Source organism: Nilaparvata lugens, chromosome 9 (genome assembly GCF_014356525.2).
Source record: "Nilaparvata lugens isolate BPH chromosome 9, ASM1435652v1, whole genome shotgun sequence".
NCBI lineage: Eukaryota > Metazoa > Arthropoda > Insecta > Hemiptera > Delphacidae > Nilaparvata > Nilaparvata lugens.
Window position 1 is genome coordinate 6541551 of NC_052512.1, and position 24930 is coordinate 6566480.

A 24930-nucleotide genomic window follows, 5' to 3' on the forward strand; every position below is an offset into this window, starting at 1 on the left:
AGATGTATTGGAAAATGTATCTAGCAGGTATATTCATGGAGAAGTAATTTTTTACAATAATTAATTTAAACTGTTCAATTCAGTTTTGTCTGAGAAACCTTTATTTGATTTATTTAAATTAAAATTATTTAAAAGTTATTTCTTGTTTTAAAGTATTTTTATAAAATGAATTTTAATTCAAGCCGTAAGGGTATAAAGAAATTTTTATAGAAGAAAATTTTTTATTGTACCTTTTGTATCAGGGTAAATTAATTTTTGTTAATAAATTTGTGTTTCCCGAAAGTTTAAGATCTTAAATCTATTTGATTTTAATTGTAACAAAAATTTTAATAAAATTATTTAAGATTCGAAAGGAAAATCGTTTAATCTGATATCTGGTTATTTTGTTTAATAAATTCAATTTAGGTGATTTAGTTTTTATATTTTTTTTTCATAAAATTTTTTTCACTAATTTAAATTGGGTTAATCTAATTTAATCTTTATAATTTAGTTTTAATAAGAGAAAATTGTAGGATTAAAATTTTTTTTCTATATAAACTTGTTTTAAAATATTTTTTTATTAACTTTTTATTTAATTAAAACCAAAATTAATTAATTAAATTATTAATTTTATTAATTATGATTTAATTAGTAAATTTATATAAATATTGATTTTATGAATTCAGCATAATTAACTTCTGACTGTTTATCAAAAACATTTCTTTCAGGTATTATATTTATTGAAAGTTTAACCTGCTCAATGAATTTTTTAAATAGCTGCAGTAATTTAACTGTACAAAGGTAGCATAGTAATTAGTCTTTTAATTGAGGTCTAGAATGAATGGTTTAACAAGAAGTAAGCTTTATTAATTCAATTAAGTGAAATTTATTTTTTAGTTAAAAAGCTAAAATTTAAAAATGGGACGATAAGACCCTTTAGATCTTTAAATTTTAATTGAATAATAATATTAATGTGGATTTAATTTTTATTAAATAAAATTTTTTGTTGGGGTGACAGCTAAAATCTTAAATCTTTAGTATTTTACACCATTTATTTATGTATATTTGAACCTTAATTTAGGGTTATTAAAATAAGATACCTTAGGGATAACAGCATAATAAATTTGTAAAGTTCATATATATAAATTTGATTGTGACCTCGATGTTGAATTAATCTAGAATTCTGGGGCAGAAGATAGAATTTTAGGTCTGTTCGACCTTTAAAAGATTACATGATTTGAGTTCAAACCGGCGTGAGCCAGGTTGGTTTCTATCTATTTTAATTTATGATTTATTAGTACGAAAGGACTTTAAAATTAGAAATACTTTCTGCTAATTTGGCAGAAAAGTGTTTTAAACTTAGAATTTAATAATGTATAATATACAGTTAGTATATGTTTTTATTGAGTTTTATAGTTTTATTAATTTTGATTTTAATTTCCGTAGCTTTTTATGTTCTTTTAGAACGAAAGGTATTAGGGTATATTCAGGCCCGTAGGGGCCCCTCGAAGGTAGGTTATATAGGTATCTTACAGCCTTTTAGAGATGCTATTAAACTTTTTTCTAGGGAGTCTTATTATTTATATTTTGGAAATTTAACAATTTATTATTTGATACCCTTATTAGGACTTTTAATTTCCTTAAATTTATGATGTTTATATCCTTTATCATTTAATTTCTTAAGTTTTCCTTTAGGTTTATTATTTTTTATTGCTTGTTCAAGTTTTATGGTGTATAGAATTTTGTTATCTAGATGATCTTCTAATTCATCTTATTCACTTTTAGGCTGTATACGCTCAGTTGCTCAGAGTATTTCTTATGAAGTTTGTATATTTTTAATTATATTTAATTTTATTTTTTTTTTTTATGGATTTAATTTAATAAAGTTCTTTTATTCTCAGCAATTAAATTGATTTTTAATTATAGGATATCCATTGTTTTTAATTTTATTTGCTTGTGTACTAGCAGAAACTAATCGTTCCCCATTTGATTTTTCTGAAGGTGAATCTGAATTAGTTTCTGGGTTTAATACAGAATATAGTTCTTTTAATTTTTCGTTTATTTTTTTATCTGAATACACTAATATAATTTTTATGAGACTAATTTTAGTTATAATTTTTTTTTGGGGCTGATTTTTTTTCTTTAATCTTTTTCCTAAAGGTTATATTTATAAATTTTATTTTTATTTGGATTCGTGGTTCTTTTCCTCGTCTTCGATATGATAAATTAATAATAATTTGTTGAAAAATTTATTTACCTGTAGCCCTACATTATTTTTTTTTTTTTAATGTAATAATTTTAATCTATTAGCTTCATTTTTTCTAGTAAAGTTAATAAAAAACTAATTTTAAGGTATATTTTCAAGATATACATTTGATTTAACTATTCATTAAATTTATATAAAATTGGGTTAATCAAGAAAAATATAAAATAAATAAGTGTTAATAATTGACCAATAAAAATGAATGGAGTTTCAACTGGTTTAGCGCCAATTCAAGTTAATAATATAAATGTTATACAAAATATAATAAATAAAATTTTCTTAATTGGGTATATGCTTGAACTTTTAAACTTAAGATTTGAAGTAAACGGTAAAGTTATAATAATAACAATAGAGAGGAAAAGAGCTATAACCCCCCCTAATTTGTTAGGAATAGATCGTAAAATAGCATAAGCAAATAGAAAATATCACTCTGGTTGAATGTGAGGGGGTGTCACTATGGGGTTTGCCGGCATAAAATTTTCAGGATCATTAAATATAAAGGGGGTTTTTATATTAATAAAGAAAAAAAATAATATTATAATTATAAACCCAAAGATATCTTTAATAGTGAAGTAGGGGTGAAATCTAATTTTATCAACTTTATTAATTAACCCTAGAGGATTAGATGATCCTTTTTCATGTAAAAAGATTAAGTGAAATATAATAATTACACAGAGGATGAAAGGTAAAATGAAATGAAATGAAAAAAACCGGTTTAAAGTGGGATTTTCTACTGAAAATCCCCCTCAAATTCATGTAACTAATCTATTACCCAAGTAGGGGATAGCTGAGAGTAAATTTGTGATTACGGTAGCACCTCAGAATGATATTTGCCCTCATGGGAGTACATAACCTAAGAATGCAGTTGCTATAAGAATTAACATAATAAAAGTCCCTGAAATTCAAACTTTTTTTTTAAGGAAAGAGCCATAGTAAATTCCTCGCCCTGTATGAATAAATATAAAAAAAAAGAATAAAGATGCTCCGTTAGCGTGGATAATACGTAAAAGTCATCCAAAATTTACATCTCGGGTGATATGAATTATTCTATTAAATGCTAATCTAATATTTGGTGTATAGTGTATTGATAGAAAGATACCTGAAACAATTTGAATTATTAAACATACACCTAAAATTGACCCCAAGTTTCATCAGTAAGAAATATTACTTGGTGTAGGTAAGTTAATTAAGAAAGAATTTAAAGTTTTAAAATTTTTTTTCATAAGTCCTTAATTTAAAGGTGTTTCTATCTTTGATTTACAAAATCAATGTTTTTTTTAAACTATTAAACTCAGTTGATGGTTTATATAAAATTTTAATTTTGGATATTAAAGAAGCAGATGTGTTTGACTGAATTTTTTTTTTTTTTTTTTTTTTTTTTTTTGAAAAAAAAATTGAAATTTAATTAATTATTCGGTATAAGATTTTTAATTTTTCATATGTTTTTTTTAGTGGTCCTTCAAAAGAATTAATTAAATTAGAAATACTAAAAAGTACTATTAAGATGATAAGGGTTACTAAAATAAATAATAAAATTTTATTAGACCCAATAATTTTTATAATAGATTTTTTTTCTTCATTGTCTTGAATAAATAAACTTTGTTCATTTATATTAAATTTATTTATAATTATAAATTCTTTTATGACTGTTGAGGTTAACATTAAGCATATAATTATTAAAAATAATTTTAATGATCATTTAAATTTTTCATTGGATGAGATTCTTGCTATGTATATAAATATAATTATTAGTCCTCTTCTAAATGTAATAAATAAAATTATTGAGTTTCAAGAGTTTTTAGTTAATAGATTTATAAATAAACTTGTAGAGATAGATTGAATTATTAATGTTGTCCCGAGACTAATGGGATGATTTATAAATATTGATATAATTCTATTAAGGATTAATCTTACTTGAATAAATTTGATACAGTTAGAAATTTAATTTAATTAAATTAACTTTTTCTGAAACTTATGGTTTTTAATTTTATAATTTTATTTAATTTAATTAGATTAATGGTTGTTCGTAAACATTATTTGATGACTTTAATTGTGATTGAAATTATTTTTATTACTTTGATAAATTTATTTTATTATTATTTAAACTTTTATTATTTTGAGAATAGTCTAGGTCTGGTTTATTTAATTATAGGTGTAGTAGATTCAAGATTAGGTTTATCTTTATTGGTTTATTTAGTTCGAAGGGTTAATTTACCTTACATTAGTAGTTTTAGATTATGTTAAGTTTAATTTTTTTTACTTTTTTTTTGACCCTAATTAGATTAAAAATTGATTTTTATATAATTATATACATATTTTTTTTTTTATTTATAGTGTTTATATCTAAATATGAATTTTATGATTTTTTTAGTTTTGTTAGCTTTAGTCTTGGTATAGATAAATATTCTTATTTTTTAATATTTTTAACTTTTTGACTTTTTATTTTAAGTTTGTTTAGTTTATTAAATTTAAAAAGTTTATATTTTTCTTATTTAAAGTTTATTATATTAATTATAGTTTTATTTTTGTTTTTATGTTTTTTAAGATTAAGATTTTTTAATTTTTATTTTTATTTTGAATGTAGCGTAATTCCTGTATTTTTAGTAATTTATGGGTGGGGGTATCAACCTGAACGAGTGTTTTCAAGTCTCTATTTTTTTTTTTATACTTTATTTAGTTCCTTACCTTTATTATTATTAATTTTGAGATTAAACAATTTATTTGGTTATTTCTATTTAGGCATACACTTAGAATTATTAAATTTGTATTGTTTTTTTTTTTTTATTTTTTCCTTTTTAGTTAAGTTGCCTTTATTTTTTTTTCATTTATGGTTACCAAAGGCTCATGTTGAAGCTCCTTCTACTGGTTCTATAATTTTAGCAGGGGTCATATTGAAATTAGGGGGATATGGTCTTATTCGTGTTCTTTATTTATTTAAGGATTTGGTTTTTATTTATTCTTATTTTTTTATTTCAGTTAGAATTTTGGGGGCTTTATATGTAAGATTTTTTTGTTTATTACAGTCTGATTTGAGGGTTTTGGTGGCTTATTCATCAGTTAGTCATATAGGTTTAGTAATTAGCGGAATTTTCACTTGTAGTTACTATGGATATATAGGTTCTTTGTGTTTAATAATTAGACATGGATTAATTTCATCTGGTTTATTTTATTTCGTTGGTTGTTTATTTGATCGTTTTAGTTCGCGGAGTTTATTTTTGATAAGGGGTATAATTAATTATTGTCCTTCTTTTATAATATTTTTTTTTTTTTTAATTGTAAGAAATATATCTTGTCCTCCTAGACTTAATTTAATTTCAGAGGTTTTTATTTGTTTTAGACTATTAATGTGACATCCAGTAAGTTTACTTTATATTTTTTTTCTTATTTTTTTCTGCTTGTGCCATAATTTGTTTATTTAGATTTATTAGCCATGGTGGTTATTCTTATTTATTTATAAATATGGATTCTGGTTTAGTTCGTGAATATTATGTTATTTTTTTACATATTTTTCCTGTTTATATATTTGTTTTTAGTTTAAACTATTTTATTTAATTAGATTAGTTTAATAAAAAATTTCAATTTGTGATATTGAAGATTCGTTAGAATTTAATAATGTTATTTGTTTTAAACGTTAATTTTTTTTTTTTTTCTTATTTTTGTTGTTTTTTTTTTAGGTGTATATTTTCATATGTTGAATTTATCTTTAATCTTAACTTATAATTTTTTTAGTTTCAATTCTTGTATCTACAGATTTATTTTTTTATTTGATTGGTTAAGATTAATTTTTTTATCAGTTGTTTTTATAATTTCTGGGTGTGTCTTTTTATATAGTTTAGGTTATATAAGGGGAGATAACTTTATTATTCGGTTTTATTTTTTAGTCTTTATATTCATTTTAAGAATATTTTTTTTAATTATTATACCTGATATTGTTTGTTTAATATTAGGTTGGGATGGTTTGGGATTAGTCTCTTATTGTCTGGTTATTTATTATCAAAATTTAAATAGTTTAAGTTCAGGTTATTTAACTTTATTTATTAATCGTTTGGGTGATATATTTTTAATTTTATGTATTTGTTGTGGTTTTAATTATGGTTGTTGACATTATTTATATTTTTTTTCTTTTAATAGATTAAATTATTATATATTTATTTTTTTGGTTTTATCTTGTTTGACTAGGAGAGCTCAATTTCCTTTTTCTAGTTGATTACCTGCTGCTATAGCAGCACCAACACCAGTTTCTTCCCTGGTTCATTCATCAACTCTTGTTACTGCAGGAGTATACTTATTAATTCGTTTTAATAAATTTATTTCAATTGAATTGAATTTAATTTTATTAAATTTGAGTTTGTTGACTATTTTACTTTCTGGCATGGGGGCATTATACGAAAATGACTTGAAAAAAATTATTGCTTTTTCTACTATAGGTCAACTTAGATTTATAATTTTTTCAATTTTAATAGGTTCTCATTATTTAAGATTTTTACATTTATTAATTCATGCTGTTTTTAAGTCTTTATTATTTTTATGCTCTGGAATTTTTATTAGAGGATTTATAGGTATGCAGGATATTCGGTATATAGGTAATTTAGGATTTCAAAGTCCTTTAATTAGATCAAGTTTTTTAATTTCTTTATTTAGATTATGTGGTTTGCCCTTTTATTCAGGTTTTTTTTCGAGGGATTTTATTATTGAAATAGTAATTTTAACTGAAATTAATTTTATTTATTTTATTTTATTTTTTCTATCAATTTATTTAACTTTAATTTATTCTTTACGATTATTTTTTTATTTATATATAAATAGGGTTAAGATAAATTTATTTAATTTTGAAAATGATTTTTATATAAGTTCTTCTTGTTTAATTCTTTTAATTTTATCTATTTTTTTTGGATCGAGACTTTTTTGGTTATTAGATTTAAGTTATATTAATGTTTTTGATGAAATTTATAAATATTTAATTTTTTTTTTTTTTTTTTTTTTTTTTATTTTAACTGATATTTTTTCTTTATTTAATAAAAATGTATATAATTTTTTGGGGTTTTTTATAGGGCATATGTGATTTTTACCTTTTTTTTCTTCTAAATTTATTGTAAGTAAGTTTTTTAATTTAAGACACTTAATTTTTTTAATTACAGATTTATGTTGGACAGAGTATCTGGTTTCTTTAAATCTAATTAATAAATTACGTTTTGTAAATATTTATTTAAATAAATTATTATTAAATTCATTTAAGGTTTATTTGGTGTTTTTTATTTTAATATTATTTTTAATAATAATTATATATTTAAGTAGCTTAAATTTAAAGTTTAACATTGAAAATGTTTAGATGTATTTTAATACCTTAAATAAGTTTAAGAAATATTTTTTTTCTAATTATTGAAAATAATTTGTTTTTTTTTAAACTACATAAACAAGGAATTGACATATTAATGTCTTTAAGATAGTTAGCAGCTTCTTAACTATTATCCTTTTAACTAGATTTTTAATCATTTTTTTTATTAACAGTAAAATGCTTCTTTTTAGCTTTAGTTAAAGTATGGAGATTTATCTCTTAAATTAAGTCGAAATTAATTGTAGTTTTACTTCTTTACTATTTTAAGAGAAACAAATTTGTACCTTTTAATTGCAATTTAAATGTTATAATTAACTATTCTCCCTTTATTTAGATCATTCAATAATTCCGTTTATTCATTCGTGGTAAAGACCATATAGAATTAATATACAAATTAATATACTTAATGTAAATCATTTTTTTACTGTTATTAATTTTATAGAGATGAAAATTGGAAGTATAATAGCTATTTCAATATCAAATATAATAAAAATAATAGCAATTATAAAGAAGTGGATTGAAAATGAAATACGTGATGAGGAAAAGTTTGAGAATCCACACTCAAATGGGGAGGATTTATTAATATCTATAATTGATTTTTTAGAAATTAAAAATGACGTTGATATTAATAAAATTAATAAAAATATAATTATTAAAAGACTTATAAATATTTTTATTTTTTCTTTAAAAATTAAACCTTTTAATTGGAAATTAATTATACTTTTTATACTAAAGAAAAATTTATTTCATCAATATAAAATAATATAAAGAAACAATCAAATTACGTCTACAAAGTGTCAGTATCAGGCTGAAAGCTCAAATCTAATATGATTTAAGTAATTGGATTTTATTATTAAAATTCTTTCTAAGGCTGTTAAAATAAAAATTGTACCTATAATTACGTGGATTCCATGGAATCCAGTCGTTATGAAAAAAGATGAACCAAAAATTGAGTCTGAAATTGTAAATGGTGCATTTTTATATTCTCACCACTGAAGAATAGAAAAGTATAATCCTATTGTAATAGTAATAATCATTCTTTTAATTGTTTGGTTTAGCTTATTTCTTAGAAGGGAATGATGGGCTCATGTAATTGAGGCTCCAGAACTTACTAAAATGATAGTGTTAAGAAGGGGAATTTCTATAGGATTAAATGGGGTTACCCCCTTAGGTGGCCATTTTATCCCAATTTCGATACTAGGGGCAAGTCTAGAGTGTAAGAATCTTCAGAAGAAAGATAGGAAAAATATAATTTCTGATATAATAAATATAATCATTCCTATTTTAATTATTTCCTTAACAATTTTTGTATGGTCACCTTTAATTGAAGATTCCCGTTTTACATCACGTCATCATTGAGTTAGATTAATTATTATAGTTAATCTAGATAAATAAAATAATAAAGGTCTTTCATTTATTAAGTTAATGAATCCAATTAAAAAATTTAATATTGAAAATGAAACTAGAATAGGTCAAGGTCTTTTAGTTACTAAATGGAACGGATGATTTTTTTTCATATGGAACTTCTGAAGAATATATAGTTATTAAAATAGAAAATACATAAGCTTGAATAAGGGCAACTGAAATTTCAAATAATATTAAAAAAAATTGTATTAATCCAATTAGTATGATAGTTTTTATTTCATTGATATTACCTAAAAGAGTTATTAATAGATGACCTGCAATTATATTAGCAGAAAGTCGTACACTTAATGAAATTGGTCGAATTAGATTTCTAATTGATTCAACTATAATTATAAATGGGGCTATTGTGGGGGGGGTTCTTATAGGTAAAAGATGTCTAAATATTAGGTTGGTGAAGTTCAATCATCTATATGTCATTAAAGAAATTCAAATGGGTAATCCAATTGCAATTGATACTGAAAGGTGTCTAGTAGGGGTAAATGTATATGGAGAGATTCCTATTAAGTTGATGGTTAAGATAAAGATAAAAATTGTTTGTAAATTTAATATAAATTGCTTATTAAAATAAATGAAACTTATTTCTTTTAAAATGAAATTTTTTAAAATTAATTTAGTTATAGAATTTCGAGATTCTGATATTCAGAATTTATTTGGTATAAATAGTAAAATTAATATTAAAGAAATTCAGTTTGTTCATAATGGAGAAGGTGTACTGGGGTCAAAAGATGAAAATAGATTTCTTATTATTTTTTTTCAAAAAATAAGTTTATTTTAATTAATTTAAGTGTTAGATTAGTTATAAATAAGATTGATATTCATCTACATGGGGACATTTGTGGAATAAAGAAATACTAATGGAGTAATTTTAATTTGACAAATTAAGGTTTTAATTTAAACTAAATTCTCTCATTAAGAGTATTCTTTAGTTTACTATAATTTGGTTTAAGAGACCATTACTTAATTTCAGTCACTTAATGACTAATTTACTTTATTTTATTCATTTTACAAATTTTTCTAGTTTGACAGATTCAAGTATAATAGGTATAAATCTATGATTTGTTCCACAGATTTCGGAGCATTGACCAGTAAATAATCCGGGTTTTTTAATTAATATGCTTGATTGGTTTAGTCGTCCTGGAATTGCATCTATTTTTACTCCTAAACTAGGAATTGTTCAGGAATGTAATACATCTGAGGATGAAAAAATCATTCGTAGTTGGGTAAGGAAGGGGGCCTTTATTCGGTTATCAACTTCAATTAGTCGAAAGTCACTAATTTTAGAATATTTTATGTAAGAATCAAATTCTTTTTTTAGTTTATCAGAATATTCATAAGATCAGTATCATTGATGACCTATAGATTTAATTGAAATTGTTGGATTAATTAGTTCTTCTATAGAATATAGAATTTTAAGTGAAGGAATTGCAACGAAGAAAAGAATAATTGTTGGTAGAATAGTTCATCAAGTTTCAATAACTTGATTTTCATTAATATTTAAGTCAATAAGTTTATTATAAATTAGTGAATTTAATAAAAATACAATTATGGTTGTAATTGAAATAATAATAGACATGGTGTGGTCATGAAAAAAAGTTAATTGCTCTATAGTGGGGCTATAGGCGTCAGGTAAATATAATTTAGTTCATGAAATTTCTAAAAGAAATTTATGGTTTCATAAATGAATTTTAAATTCATTACACTATTCTGCCATATTAGAACTTAATTAATATAGGAATTTCATTAAAGGAGTGTTCTCTAGGGGGTAAATTTATTTTTCATTCAATTGATTGAGGTTGATTTGTTTTAAACACCATTTTTCGTTTAAATCTTAATCTTTCTCATATAATAAACATTAATATTAAAATTCTAATTAAGGAAATGAATGAACCCATAGAAGAAAAAAGGTTTCACAGGGTGTATATATCTGGATAGTCAGAGTATCGTCGTGGTATACCAGTTAATCCTAAAAAATGTTGGGGAAAAAATGTTAAATTTACTCCTAGAAATATGGAATAAAATTGAATTTTTAGTCATTTATTATTTATGTTTCTACCTGTAAGGAAGGGGGCCTTTATTCGGTTATCAACTTCAATTAGTCGAAAGTCACTAATTTTAGAATATTTTATGTAAGAATCAAATTCTTTTTTTAGTTTATCAGAATATTCATAAGATCAGTATCATTGATGACCTATAGATTTAATTGAAATTGTTGGATTAATTAGTTCTTCTATAGAATATAGAATTTTAAGTGAAGGAATTGCAACGAAGAAAAGAATAATTGTTGGTAGAATAGTTCATCAAGTTTCAATAACTTGATTTTCATTAATATTTAAGTCAATAAGTTTATTATAAATTAGTGAATTTAATAAAAATACAATTATGGTTGTAATTGAAATAATAATAGACATGGTGTGGTCATGAAAAAAAGTTAATTGCTCTATAGTGGGGCTATAGGCGTCAGGTAAATATAATTTAGTTCATGAAATTTCTAAAAGAAATTTATGGTTTCATAAATGAATTTTAAATTCATTACACTATTCTGCCATATTAGAACTTAATTAATATAGGAATTTCATTAAAGGAGTGTTCTCTAGGGGGTAAATTTATTTTTCATTCAATTGATTGAGGTTGATTTGTTTTAAACACCATTTTTCGTTTAAATCTTAATCTTTCTCATATAATAAACATTAATATTAAAATTCTAATTAAGGAAATGAATGAACCCATAGAAGAAAAAAGGTTTCACAGGGTGTATATATCTGGATAGTCAGAGTATCGTCGTGGTATACCAGTTAATCCTAAAAAATGTTGGGGAAAAAATGTTAAATTTACTCCTAGAAATATGGAATAAAATTGAATTTTTAGTCATTTATTATTTATGTTTCTACCTGTAAATAAGGGGTATCAATGGATAAATCTAGCGATAATGGTGAATACTGCTCCCATGGAAAGGACATAGTGAAAATGAGCCACTACATAATAGGTATCATGTAGAATAATATCAATTGAGGAATTTGATAATATTACACCTGTTAATCCTCCAATAGTAAAAAGTAAAATGAATCCTAATGATCAAATTATTTGGGGGGAAAAGTTCATTTTGGAACCGTAAATTGTTGCGATTCATCTAAAAATTTTGATTCCGGTGGGGACCGCAATAATTATAGTAGCTGACGTAAAATAGGCTCGGGTATCAATATCTATACCTACAGTAAATATATGGTGAGCTCAAACAATAAAACCTAAAATTCCAATTGCAATTATTGCATAAATTATTCCAATAGATCCGAAAGTTTCCCTTTTTCCTCTTTCTTGTATAATAATATGAGAAATTAATCCAAATCCTGGAAGAATAAGGATGTAAACTTCTGGGTGACCAAAGAATCAGAATAAATGCTGGTAGAGGATTGGGTCTCCACCCCCGGTGGGGTCAAAAAATGATGTATTTAGATTTCGGTCAGTTAATAGTATAGTAATTGCTCCAGCTAGAACAGGAAGGGATAGAAGGAGTAAAATAGCTGTAATTAATACAGATCAACAGAATAGAGGTAATTTTTCTATTGAAATATTTTTTGATCGCATGTTTAAAATTGTTGAAATAAAATTAATTGCACCTATAATTGATCTAACCCCTGCGATGTGAAGAGAAAAAATGGTTAAATCTACAGATGGTCCGGAATGGGATGTTACTCTAGAAAGGGGGGGATAAACGGTTCAACCTGTTCCAGAACCAGTTCCAGTGAGTGATCTTGAAATTAATAAAATTAAAGATGGGGGTAAAAGTCAGAATCTTATATTATTTATTCGTGGGAAGGCTATATCTGGTGCACCAATTATTAAGGGTACTAATCAATTACCAAAACCTCCAATTAGAATTGGTATTACTATAAAGAAAATTATAATAAAAGCATGTGATGTAATTAAAACATTATAGATTTGATCATTTTTAATTAGAGATCCTGGTTGAGTTAATTCTGATCGGATAATTATACTACTTATGGTTCCTATAAATCCTGACCAAATACCTAGGATAAAGTAAAGGGTTCCAATGTCTTTATGATTAGTAGATATTAGCCATTTTTTCATTAACTAAAATCTAAATAGGGTGTCTGATTTAGGTAATAAATTGTAAATTTATTTAAGGGTTAATTTCCTCCTATTAAACTTAATCTAAGGCTTAAACCTAAGGAATATTTTCAACTTTGAAGGTTAATAGTTTAGATAACTTAAATCCTTAGTTTTTCTAAACCTTATATTCAAATATGATTTTAAATTGCAAATTTAAAGGTGAATGTGTTTTCTAAGGGATTTATATTCAAAAAATTAATATTATAGGAAATACTATTAAATTTAGAATAGAAAAAGATTTAGCTGTATTATTCTTAAAATTTTTCTTTTTTAGGGAAAATTGCTTATATGTAAATAATTGATTTGAATATACATGAATATTGAGATTATGAGGTTAAAATTATAATTCTGGGGAGAATTATAAGGGGTTTTAATTAATTCATTTTGGGAAGAATCCTAAAAAGGGGGGGGGCCTTATAGATTATTAAACATACACCTAAGATTGACCCCAAGTTTCATCAGTAAGAAATATTACTTGGTGTAGGTAAATTAATTAAGAAAGAATTTAAAGTTTTAAAATTTTTTTTCATAAGTCCTTAATTTAAAGGTGTTTCCATCTTTGATTTACAAAATCAATGTTTTTTTTAAACTATTAAACTCAGTTGATGGTTTATATAAAATTTTAATTTTGGATATTAAAGAAGCAGATGTGTTTGACTGAATTTTTTTTTTTTTTTTTTTTTTTTTTTTTTGAAAAAAAAAATTGAAATTTAATTAATTATTCGGTATAAGATTTTTAATTTTTCATATGTTTTTTTTAGTGGTCCTTCAAAAGAATTAATTAAATTAGAAATACTAAAAAGTACTATTAAGATGATAAGGGTTACTAAAATAAATAATAAAATTTTATTAGACCCAATAATTTTTATAATAGATTTTTTTTCTTCATTGTCTTGAATAAATAAACTTTGTTCATTTATATTAAATTTATTTATAATTATAAATTCTTTTATGACTGTTGAGGTTAACATTAAGCATATAATTATTAAAAATAATTTTAATGATCATTTAAATTTTTCATTGGATGAGATTCTTGCTATGTATATAAATATAATTATTAGTCCTCTTCTAAATGTAATAAATAAAATTATTGAGTTTCAAGAGTTTTTAGTTAATAGATTTATAAATAAACTTGTAGAGATAGATTGAATTATTAATGTTGTCCCGAGACTAATGGGATGATTTATAAATATTGATATAATTCTATTAAGGATTAATCTTACTTGAATAAATTTGATACAGTTAGAAATTTAATTTAATTAAATTAACTTTTTCTGAAACTTATGGTTTTTAATTTTATAATTTTATTTAATTTAATTAGATTAATGGTTGTTCGTAAACATTATTTGATGACTTTAATTGTGATTGAAATTATTTTTATTACTTTGATAAATTTATTTTATTATTATTTAAACTTTTATTATTTTGAGAATAGTCTAGGTCTGGTTTATTTAATTATAGGTGTAGTAGATTCAAGATTAGGTTTATCTTTATTGGTTTATTTAGTTCGAAGGGTTAATTTACCTTACATTAGTAGTTTTAGATTATGTTAAGTTTAATTTTTTTTACTTTTTTTTTGACCCTAATTAGATTAAAAATTGATTTTTATATAATTATATACATATTTTTTTTTTTTTTTATTTATAGTGTTTATATCTAAATATGAATTTTATGATTTTTTTAGTTTTGTTAGCTTTAGTCTTGGTATAGATAAATATTCTTATTTTTTAATATTTTTAACTTTTTGACTTTTTATTTTAAGTTTGTTTAGTTTATTAATTTAAAAAGTTTATATTTTTCTTATTTAAAGTTTATTATATTAATTATAGTTTTATTTTTGTTTTTATGTTTTTTAAGATTAAGATTTTTTAATTTTTATTTTTATTTTGAATGTAGCGTAATTCCTGTATTTTTAGTAATTTATGGGTGGGGGTATCAACCTGAACGAGTGTTTTCAAGAAAATACTATATAAAATTAATTTGAATTATTCTAATGGGGGTGGAATATATTAGAATTGATTTATATGAACGTTTTCTAAAATTTTGGGTTTAAACTAGGATTAGATACCCTATTATTTAAATTTAAATATGGTTTTTTTAGGAATTTGATTATACAAAAAATTAAATTGATTTGGCGGTTTTTTAAACTTTTTAGAGGAACCTGTTTGTTAAATTGATAAACCACGATTTTAAATATCTAGATTTTCTTGTATATCTCTATAATGAGTATTCTTTAAGGTTAATTTTCTATATTTATAAAAAAAATTAATTTAGGTCAAGGTGCAGTTATATTTAGATTTAAATGGGTTACAAAAATTAAGGTTTGTGGGGGCATATCTTAAAAATTGTAATTAAATTGGATTTAAAAGTAAAATAAATTGTTAATTTGTTTGAATTATGCTCTAAATTATGTACATATCGCCCGTCATTCTCATTTAATGAGACAAGTCGTAACAAAGTAGATGTATTGGAAAATGTATCTAGCAGGTATATTCATGGAGAAGTAATTTTTTACAATAATTAATTTAAACTGTTCAATTCAGTTTTGTCTGAGAAACCTTTATTTGATTTATTTAAATTAAAATTATTTAAAAGTTATTTCTTGTTTTAAAGTATTTTTATAAAATGAATTTTAATTCAAGCCGTAAGGGTATAAAGAAATTTTTATAGAAGAAAATTTTTTTATTGTACCTTTTGTATCAGGGTAAATTAATTTTTGTTAATAAATTTGTGTTTCCCGAAAGTTTAAGATCTTAAATCTATTTGATTTTAATTGTAACAAAAATTTTAATAAAATTATTTAAGATTCGAAAGGAAAATCGTTTAATCTGATATCTGGTTATTTTGTTTAATAAATTCAATTTAGGTGATTTAGTTTTTATATTTTTTTTTTCATAAAATTTTTTTCACTAATTTAAATTGGGTTAATCTAATTTAATCTTTATAATTTAGTTTTAATAAGAGAAAATTGTAGGATTAAAATTTTTTTTCTATATAAACTTGTTTTAAAATATTTTTTTATTAACTTTTTATTTAATTAAAACCAAAATTAATTAATTAAATTATTAATTTTATTAATTATGATTTAATTAGTAAATTTATATAAATATTGATTTTATGAATTCAGCATAATTAACTTCTGACTGTTTATCAAAAACATTTCTTTCAGGTATTATATTTATTGAAAGTTTAACCTGCTCAATGAATTTTTTAAATAGCTGCAGTAATTTAACTGTACAAAGGTAGCATAGTAATTAGTCTTTTAATTGAGGTCTAGAATGAATGGTTTAACAAGAAGTAAGCTTTATTAATTCAATTAAGTGAAATTTATTTTTTAGTTAAAAAGCTAAAATTTAAAAATGGGACGATAAGACCCTTTAGATCTTTAAATTTTAATTGAATAATAATATTAATGTGGATTTAATTTTTATTAAATAAAATTTTTTGTTGGGGTGACAGCTAAAATCTTAAATCTTTAGTATTTTACACCATTTATTTATGTATATTTGAACCTTAATTTAGGGTTATTAAAATAAGATACCTTAGGGATAACAGCATAATAAATTTGTAAAGTTCATATATATAAATTTGATTGTGACCTCGATGTTGAATTAATCTAGAATTCTGGGGCAGAAGATAGAATTTTAGGTCTGTTCGACCTTTAAAAGATTACATGATTTGAGTTCAAACCGGCGTGAGCCAGGTTGGTTTCTATCTATTTTAATTTATGATTTATTAGTACGAAAGGACTTTAAAATTAGAAATACTTTCTGCTAATTTGGCAGAAAAGTGTTTTAAACTTAGAATTTAATAATGTATAATATACAGTTAGTATATGTTTTTATTGAGTTTTATAGTTTTATTAATTTTGATTTTAATTTCCGTAGCTTTTTATGTTCTTTTAGAACGAAAGGTATTAGGGTATATTCAGGCCCGTAGGGGCCCCTCGAAGGTAGGTTATATAGGTATCTTACAGCCTTTTAGAGATGCTATTAAACTTTTTTCTAGGGAGTCTTATTATTTATATTTTGGAAATTTAACAATTTATTATTTGATACCCTTATTAGGACTTTTAATTTCCTTAAATTTATGATGTTTATATCCTTTATCATTTAATTTCTTAAGTTTTCCTTTAGGTTTATTATTTTTTATTGCTTGTTCAAGTTTTATGGTGTATAGAATTTTGTTATCTAGATGATCTTCTAATTCATCTTATTCACTTTTAGGCTGTATACGCTCAGTTGCTCAGAGTATTTCTTATGAAGTTTGTATATTTTTAATTATATTTAATTTTATTTTTTTTTTTATGGATTTAATTTAATAAAGTTCTTTTATTCTCAGCAATTAAATTGATTTTTAATTATAGGATATCCATTGTTTTTAATTTTATTTGCTTGTGTACTAGCAGAAACTAATCGTTCCCCATTTGATTTTTCTGAAGGTGAATCTGAATTAGTTTCTGGGTTTAATACAGAATATAGTTCTTTTAATTTTTCGTTTATTTTTTTATCTGAATACACTAATATAATTTTTATGAGACTAATTTTAGTTATAATTTTTTTGGGGCTGATTTTTTTTCTTTAATCTTTTTCCTAAAGGTTATATTTATAAATTTTATTTTTATTTGGATTCGTGGTTCTTTTCCTCGTCTTCGATATGATAAATTAATAATAATTTGTTGAAAAATTTATTTACCTGTAGCCCTACATTATTTTTTTTTTTCCTAAATGTAATAATTTTAATCTATTAGCTTCATTTTTTCTAGTAAAGTTAATAAAAAACTAATTTTAGGATATATTTTCAAGATATACATTTGATTTAACTATTCATTAAATTTATATAAAATTGGGTTAATCAAGAAAAATATAAAATAAATAAGTGTTAATAATTGACCAATAAAAATGAATGGAGTTTCAACTGGTTTAGCGCCAATTCAAGTTAACAATATAAATGTTATACAAAATATAATAAATAAAATTTTTTTAATTGGGTATATACTTGAACTTTTAAACTTAAGATTTGAAGTAAATGGTAAAGTTGTAATAATAACAATAGAGAGGAAAAGAGCTACAACCCCCCCTAATTTGTTAGGAATAGATCGTAAAATAGCATAAGCAAATAGAAAATATCACTCTGGTTGAATGTGAGGGGGTGTCACTATGGGGTTTGCCGGCATAAAATTTTCAGGATCATTAAATATAAAGGGGGTTTTTATATTAATAAAGAAAAAAAATAATATTATAATTATAAACCCAAAGATATCTTTAATAGTGAAGTAGGGGTGAAATCTAATTTTATCAACTTTATTAATTAATCCTAGAGGGTTAGATGATCCTTTTTCATGTAAAAAGATCAAGTGAAATATAATAATTACACAAAGGATGAAAGGTAAAATGAAATGAAATGAAAAAAACCGGTTTAAAGTGGGATTTTCTACTGAAAATCCCCCTCAAATTCATGTAACTAATCTATTACCCAAGTAGGGGATAGCTGAGAGTAAATTTGTGATTACGGTAGCTCCTCAGAATGATATTTGCCCTCATGGGAGTACATAACCTAAGAATGCAGTTGCTATAAGAATCAACATAATTAAGGTCCCTGAAATTCAAACTTTTTTTTTAAGGAAAGAGCCATAGTAAATTCCTCGCCCTGTATGAATAAATATAAAAAAAAAGAATAAAGATGCTCCATTAGCGTGGATAATACGTAAAAGTCATCCAAAATTTACATCTCGGGTGATATGAATTATTCTATTAAATGCTAATCTAATATTTGGTGTATAGTGTATTGATAGAAAGATACCTGAAACAATTTGAATTATTAAACATACACCTAAGATTGACCCCAAGTTTCATCAGTAAGAAATATTACTTGGTGTAGGTAAATTAATTAAGAAAGAATTTAAAGTTTTAAAATTTTTTTTCATAAGTCCTTAATTTAAAGGTGTTTCCATCTTTGATTTACAAAATCAATGTTTTTTTTAAACTATTAAACTCAGTTGATGGTTTATATAAAATTTTAATTTTGGATATTAAAGAAGCAGATGTGTTTGACTGAATTTTTTTTTTTTTTTGAAAAAAAAAATTGAAATTTAATTAATTATTCGGTATAAGATTTTTAATTTTTCATATGTTTTTTTTAGTGGTCCTTCAAAAGAATTAATTAAATTAGAAATACTAAAAAGTACTATTAAGATGATAAGGGTTACTAAAATAAATAATAAAATTTTATTAGACCCAATAATTTTTATAATAGATTTTTTTTCTTCATTGTCTTGAATAAATAAACTTTGTTCATTTATATTAAATTTATTTATAATTATAAATTCTTTTATGACTGTTGAGGTTAACATTAAGCATATAATTATTAAAAATAATTTTAATGATCATTTAAATTTTTCATTGGATGAGATTCTTGCTATGTATATAAATATAATTATTAGTCCTCTTCTAAATGTAATAAATAAAATTATTGAGTTTCAAGAGTTTTTAGTTAATAGATTTATAAATAAACTTGTAGAGATAGATTGAATTATTAATGTTGTCCCGAGACTAATGGGATGATTTATAAATATTGATATAATTCTATTAAGGATTAATCTTACTTGAATAAATTTGATACAGTTAGAAATTTAATTTAATTAAATTAACTTTTTCTGAAACTTATGGTTTTTAATTTTATAATTTTATTTAATTTAATTAGATTAATGGTTGTTCGTAAACATTATTTGATGACTTTAATTGTGATTGAAATTATTTTTATTACTTTGATAAATTTATTTTATTATTATTTAAACTTTTATTATTTTGAGAATAGTCTAGGTCTGGTTTATTTAATTATAGGTGTAGTAGATTCAAGATTAGGTTTATCTTTATTGGTTTATTTAGTTCGAAGGGTTAATTTACCTTACATTAGTAGTTTTAGATTATGTTAAGTTTAATTTTTTTTACTTTTTTTTTGACCCTAATTAGATTAAAAATTGATTTTTATATAATTATATACATATTTTTTTTTTTATTTATAGTGTTTATATCTAAATATGAATTTTATGATTTTTTTAGTTTTGTTAGCTTTAGTCTTGGTATAGATAAATATTCTTATTTTTTAATATTTTTAACTTTTTGACTTTTTATTTTAAGTTTGTTTAGTTTATTAAATTTAAAAAGTTTATATTTTTCTTATTTAAAGTTTATTATATTAATTATAGTTTTATTTTTGTTTTTATGTTTTTTAAGATTAAGATTTTTTAATTTTTATTTTTATTTTGAATGTAGCGTAATTCCTGTATTTTTAGTAATTTATGGGTGGGGGTATCAACCTGAACGAGTGTTTTCAAGTCTCTATTTTTTTTTTTATACTTTATTTAGTTCCTTACCTTTATTATTATTAATTTTGAGATTAAACAATTTATTTGGTTATTTCTATTTAGGCATACACTTAGAATTATTAAATTTGTATTGTTTTTTTTTTTTTTATTTTTTCCTTTTTAGTTAAGTTGCCTTTATTTTTTTTTCATTTATGGTTACCAAAGGCTCATGTTGAAGCTCCTTCTACTGGTTCTATAATTTTAGCAGGGGTCATATTGAAATTAGGGGGATATGGTCTTATTCGTGTTCTTTATTTATTTAAGGATTTGGTTTTTATTTATTCTTATTTTTTTATTTCAGTTAGAATTTTGGGGGCTTTATATGTAAGATTTTTTTGTTTATTACAGTCTGATTTGAGGGTTTTGGTGGCTTATTCATCAGTTAGTCATATAGGTTTAGTAATTAGCGGAATTTTCACTTGTAGTTACTATGGATATATAGGTTCTTTGTGTTTAATAATTAGACATGGATTAATTTCATCTGGTTTATTTTATTTCGTTGGTTGTTTATTTGATCGTTTTAGTTCGCGGAGTTTATTTTTGATAAGGGGTATAATTAATTATTGTCCTTCTTTTATAATATTTTTTTTTTTTTTAATTGTAAGAAATATATCTTGTCCTCCTAGACTTAATTTAATTTCAGAGGTTTTTATTTGTTTTAGACTATTAATGTGACATCCAGTAAGTTTACTTTATATTTTTTTTTTCTTTATTTTTTTCTGCTTGTGCCATAATTTGTTTATTTAGATTTATTAGCCATGGTGGTTATTCTTATTTATTTATAAATATGGATTCTGGTTTAGTTCGTGAATATTATGTTATTTTTTTACATATTTTTCCTGTTTATATATTTGTTTTTAGTTTAAACTATTTTATTTAATTAGATTAGTTTAATAAAAAATTTCAATTTGTGATATTGAAGATTCGTTAGAATTTAATAATGTTATTTGTTTTAAACGTTAATTTTTTTTTTTTTTTCTTATTTTTGTTGTTTTTTTTTTTTTAGGTGTATATTTTCATATGTTGAATTTATCTTTAATCTTAACTTATAATTTTTTTAGTTTCAATTCTTGTATCTACAGATTTATTTTTTTATTTGATTGGTTAAGATTAATTTTTTTATCAGTTGTTTTTATAATTTCTGGGTGTGTCTTTTTATATAGTTTAGGTTATATAAGGGGAGATAACTTTATTATTCGGTTTTATTTTTTAGTCTTTATATTCATTTTAAGAATATTTTTTTTAATTATTATACCTGATATTGTTTGTTTAATATTAGGTTGGGATGGTTTGGGATTAGTCTCTTATTGTCTGGTTATTTATTATCAAAATTTAAATAGTTTAAGTTCAGGTTATTTAACTTTATTTATTAATCGTTTGGGTGATATATTTTTAATTTTATGTATTTGTTGTGGTTTTAATTATGGTTGTTGACATTATTTATATTTTTTTTCTTTTAATAGATTAAATTATTATATATTTATTTTTTTGGTTTTATCTTGTTTGACTAGGAGAGCTCAATTTCCTTTTTCTAGTTGATTACCTGCTGCTATAGCAGCACCAACACCAGTTTCTTCCCTGGTTCATTCATCAACTCTTGTTACTGCGGGAGTATACTTATTAATTCGTTTTAATAAATTTATTTCAATTGAATTGAATTTAATTTTATTAAATTTGAGTTTGTTGACTATTTTACTTTCTGGCATGGGGGCATTATACGAAAATGACTTGAAAAAAATTATTGCTTTTTCTACTATAGGTCAACTTAGATTTATAATTTTTTCAATTTTAATAGGTTCTCATTATTTAAGATTTTTACATTTATTAATTCATGCTGTTTTTAAGTCTTTATTATTTTTATGCTCTGGAATTTTTATTAGAGGATTTATAGGTATGCAGGATATTCGGTATATAGGTAATTTAGGATTTCAAAGTCCTTTAATTAGATCAAGTTTTTTAATTTCTTTATTTAGATTATGTGGTTTGCCCTTTTATTCAGGTTTTTTTTCGAGGGATTTTATTATTGAAATAGTAATTTTAACTGAAATTAATTTTATTTATTTTATTTTATTTTTTCTATCAATTTATTTAACTTTAATTTATTCTTTACGATTATTTTTTTATTTATATATAAATAGGGTTAAGATAAATTTATTTAATTTTGAAAATGATTTTTATATAAGTTCTTCTTGTTTAATTCTTTTAATTTTATCTATTTTTTTGGATCGAGACTTTTTTGGTTATTAGATTTAAGTTATATTAATGTTTTTGATGAAATTTATAAATATTTAATTTTATTTTTTTTTGTTTATTTTTTTATTTTAACTGATATTTTTTCTTTATTTAATAAAAATGTATATAATTTTTTGGGGTTTTTTATAGGGCATATGTGATTTTTACCTTTTTTTTCTTCTAAATTTATTGTAAGTAAGTTTTTTAATTTAAGACACTTAATTTTTTTAATTACAGATTTATGTTGGACAGAGTATCTGGTTTCTTTAAATCTAATTAATAAATTACGTTTTGTAAATATTTATTTAAATAAATTATTATTAAATTCATTTAAGGTTTATTTGGTGTTTTTTATTTTAATATTATTTTTAATAATAATTATATATTTAAGTAGCTTAAATTTAAAGTTTAACATTGAAAATGTTTAGATGTATTTTAATACCTTAAATAAGTTTAAGAAATATTTTTTTTCTAATTATTGAAAATAATTTGTTTTTTTTTAAACTACATAAACAAGGAATTGACATATTAATGTCTTTAAGATAGTTAGCAGCTTCTTAACTATTATCCTTTTAACTAGATTTTTAATCATTTTTTTTATTAACAGTAAAATGCTTCTTTTTAGCTTTAGTTAAAGTATGGAGATTTATCTCTTAAATTAAGTCGAAATTAATTGTAGTTTTACTTCTTTACTATTTTAAGAGAAACAAATTTGTACCTTTTAATTGCAATTTAAATGTTATAATTAACTATTCTCCCTTTATTTAGATCATTCAATAATTCCGTTTATTCATTCGTGGTAAAGACCATATAGAATTAATATACAAATTAATATACTTAATGTAAATCATTTTTTTACTGTTATTAATTTTATAGAGATGAAAATTGGAAGTATAATAGCTATTTCAATATCAAATATAATAAAAATAATAGCAATTATAAAGAAGTGGATTGAAAATGAAATACGTGATGAGGAAAAGTTTGAGAATCCACACTCAAATGGGGAGGATTTATTAATATCTATAATTGATTTTTTAGAAATTAAAAATGACGTTGATATTAATAAAATTAATAAAAATATAATTATTAAAAGACTTATAAATATTTTTATTTTTTCTTTAAAAATTAAACCTTTTAATTGGAAATTAATTATACTTTTTATACTAAAGAAAAATTTATTTCATCAATATAAAATAATATAAAGAAACAATCAAATTACGTCTACAAAGTGTCAGTATCAGGCTGAAAGCTCAAATCTAATATGATTTAAGTAATTGGATTTTATTATTAAAATTCTTTCTAAGGCTGTTAAAATAAAAATTGTACCTATAATTACGTGGATTCCATGGAATCCAGTCGTTATGAAAAAAGATGAACCAAAAATTGAGTCTGAAATTGTAAATGGTGCATTTTTATATTCTCACCACTGAAGAATAGAAAAGTATAATCCTATTGTAATAGTAATAATCATTCTTTTAATTGTTTGGTTTAGCTTATTTCTTAGAAGGGAATGATGGGCTCATGTAATTGAGGCTCCAGAACTTACTAAAATGATAGTGTTAAGAAGGGGAATTTCTATAGGATTAAATGGGGTTACCCCCTTAGGTGGCCATTTTATCCCAATTTCGATACTAGGGGCAAGTCTAGAGTGTAAGAATCTTCAGAAGAAAGATAGGAAAAATATAATTTCTGATATAATAAATATAATCATTCCTATTTTAATTATTTCCTTAACAATTTTTGTATGGTCACCTTTAATTGAAGATTCCCGTTTTACATCACGTCATCATTGAGTTAGATTAATTATTATAGTTAATCTAGATAAATAAAATAATAAAGGTCTTTCATTTATTAAGTTAATGAATCCAATTAAAAAATTTAATATTGAAAATGAAACTAGAATAGGTCAAGGTCTTTTAGTTACTAAATGGAACGGATGATTTTTTTTCATATGGAACTTCTGAAGAATATATAGTTATTAAAATAGAAAATACATAAGCTTGAATAAGGGCAACTGAAATTTCAAATAATATTAAAAAAAATTGTATTAATCCAATTAGTATGATAGTTTTTATTTCATTGATATTACCTAAAAGAGTTATTAATAGATGACCTGCAATTATATTAGCAGAAAGTCGTACACTTAATGAAATTGGTCGAATTAGATTTCTAATTGATTCAACTATAATTATAAATGGGGCT

At 22.6% G+C, this 24930-nt stretch overlaps 1 long non-coding RNA gene and 2 pseudogenes across 1 annotated transcript; all 3 read right to left on the bottom strand.

Annotated features, from left to right (window-relative positions):
* Positions 1 to 265: 265 nt before the first annotated feature.
* Positions 266 to 6616, bottom strand: LOC120353114 (annotated as a pseudogene).
* Positions 6617 to 8316: 1700 nt separating this feature from the next.
* LOC111047829 lies at positions 8317 to 13554 on the bottom strand. The gene is made up of 2 exons (XR_005572143.1): positions 11891 to 13554; positions 8317 to 11055 (listed from the first exon to the last, which is right to left on the bottom strand). It is a non-coding gene; the product is annotated as an uncharacterized LOC111047829 (long non-coding RNA).
* Positions 13555 to 17953: 4399 nt separating this feature from the next.
* Positions 17954 to 19071, bottom strand: LOC120353017 (annotated as a pseudogene).
* Between the last annotated feature and the right edge of the window lie 5859 nt (positions 19072 to 24930).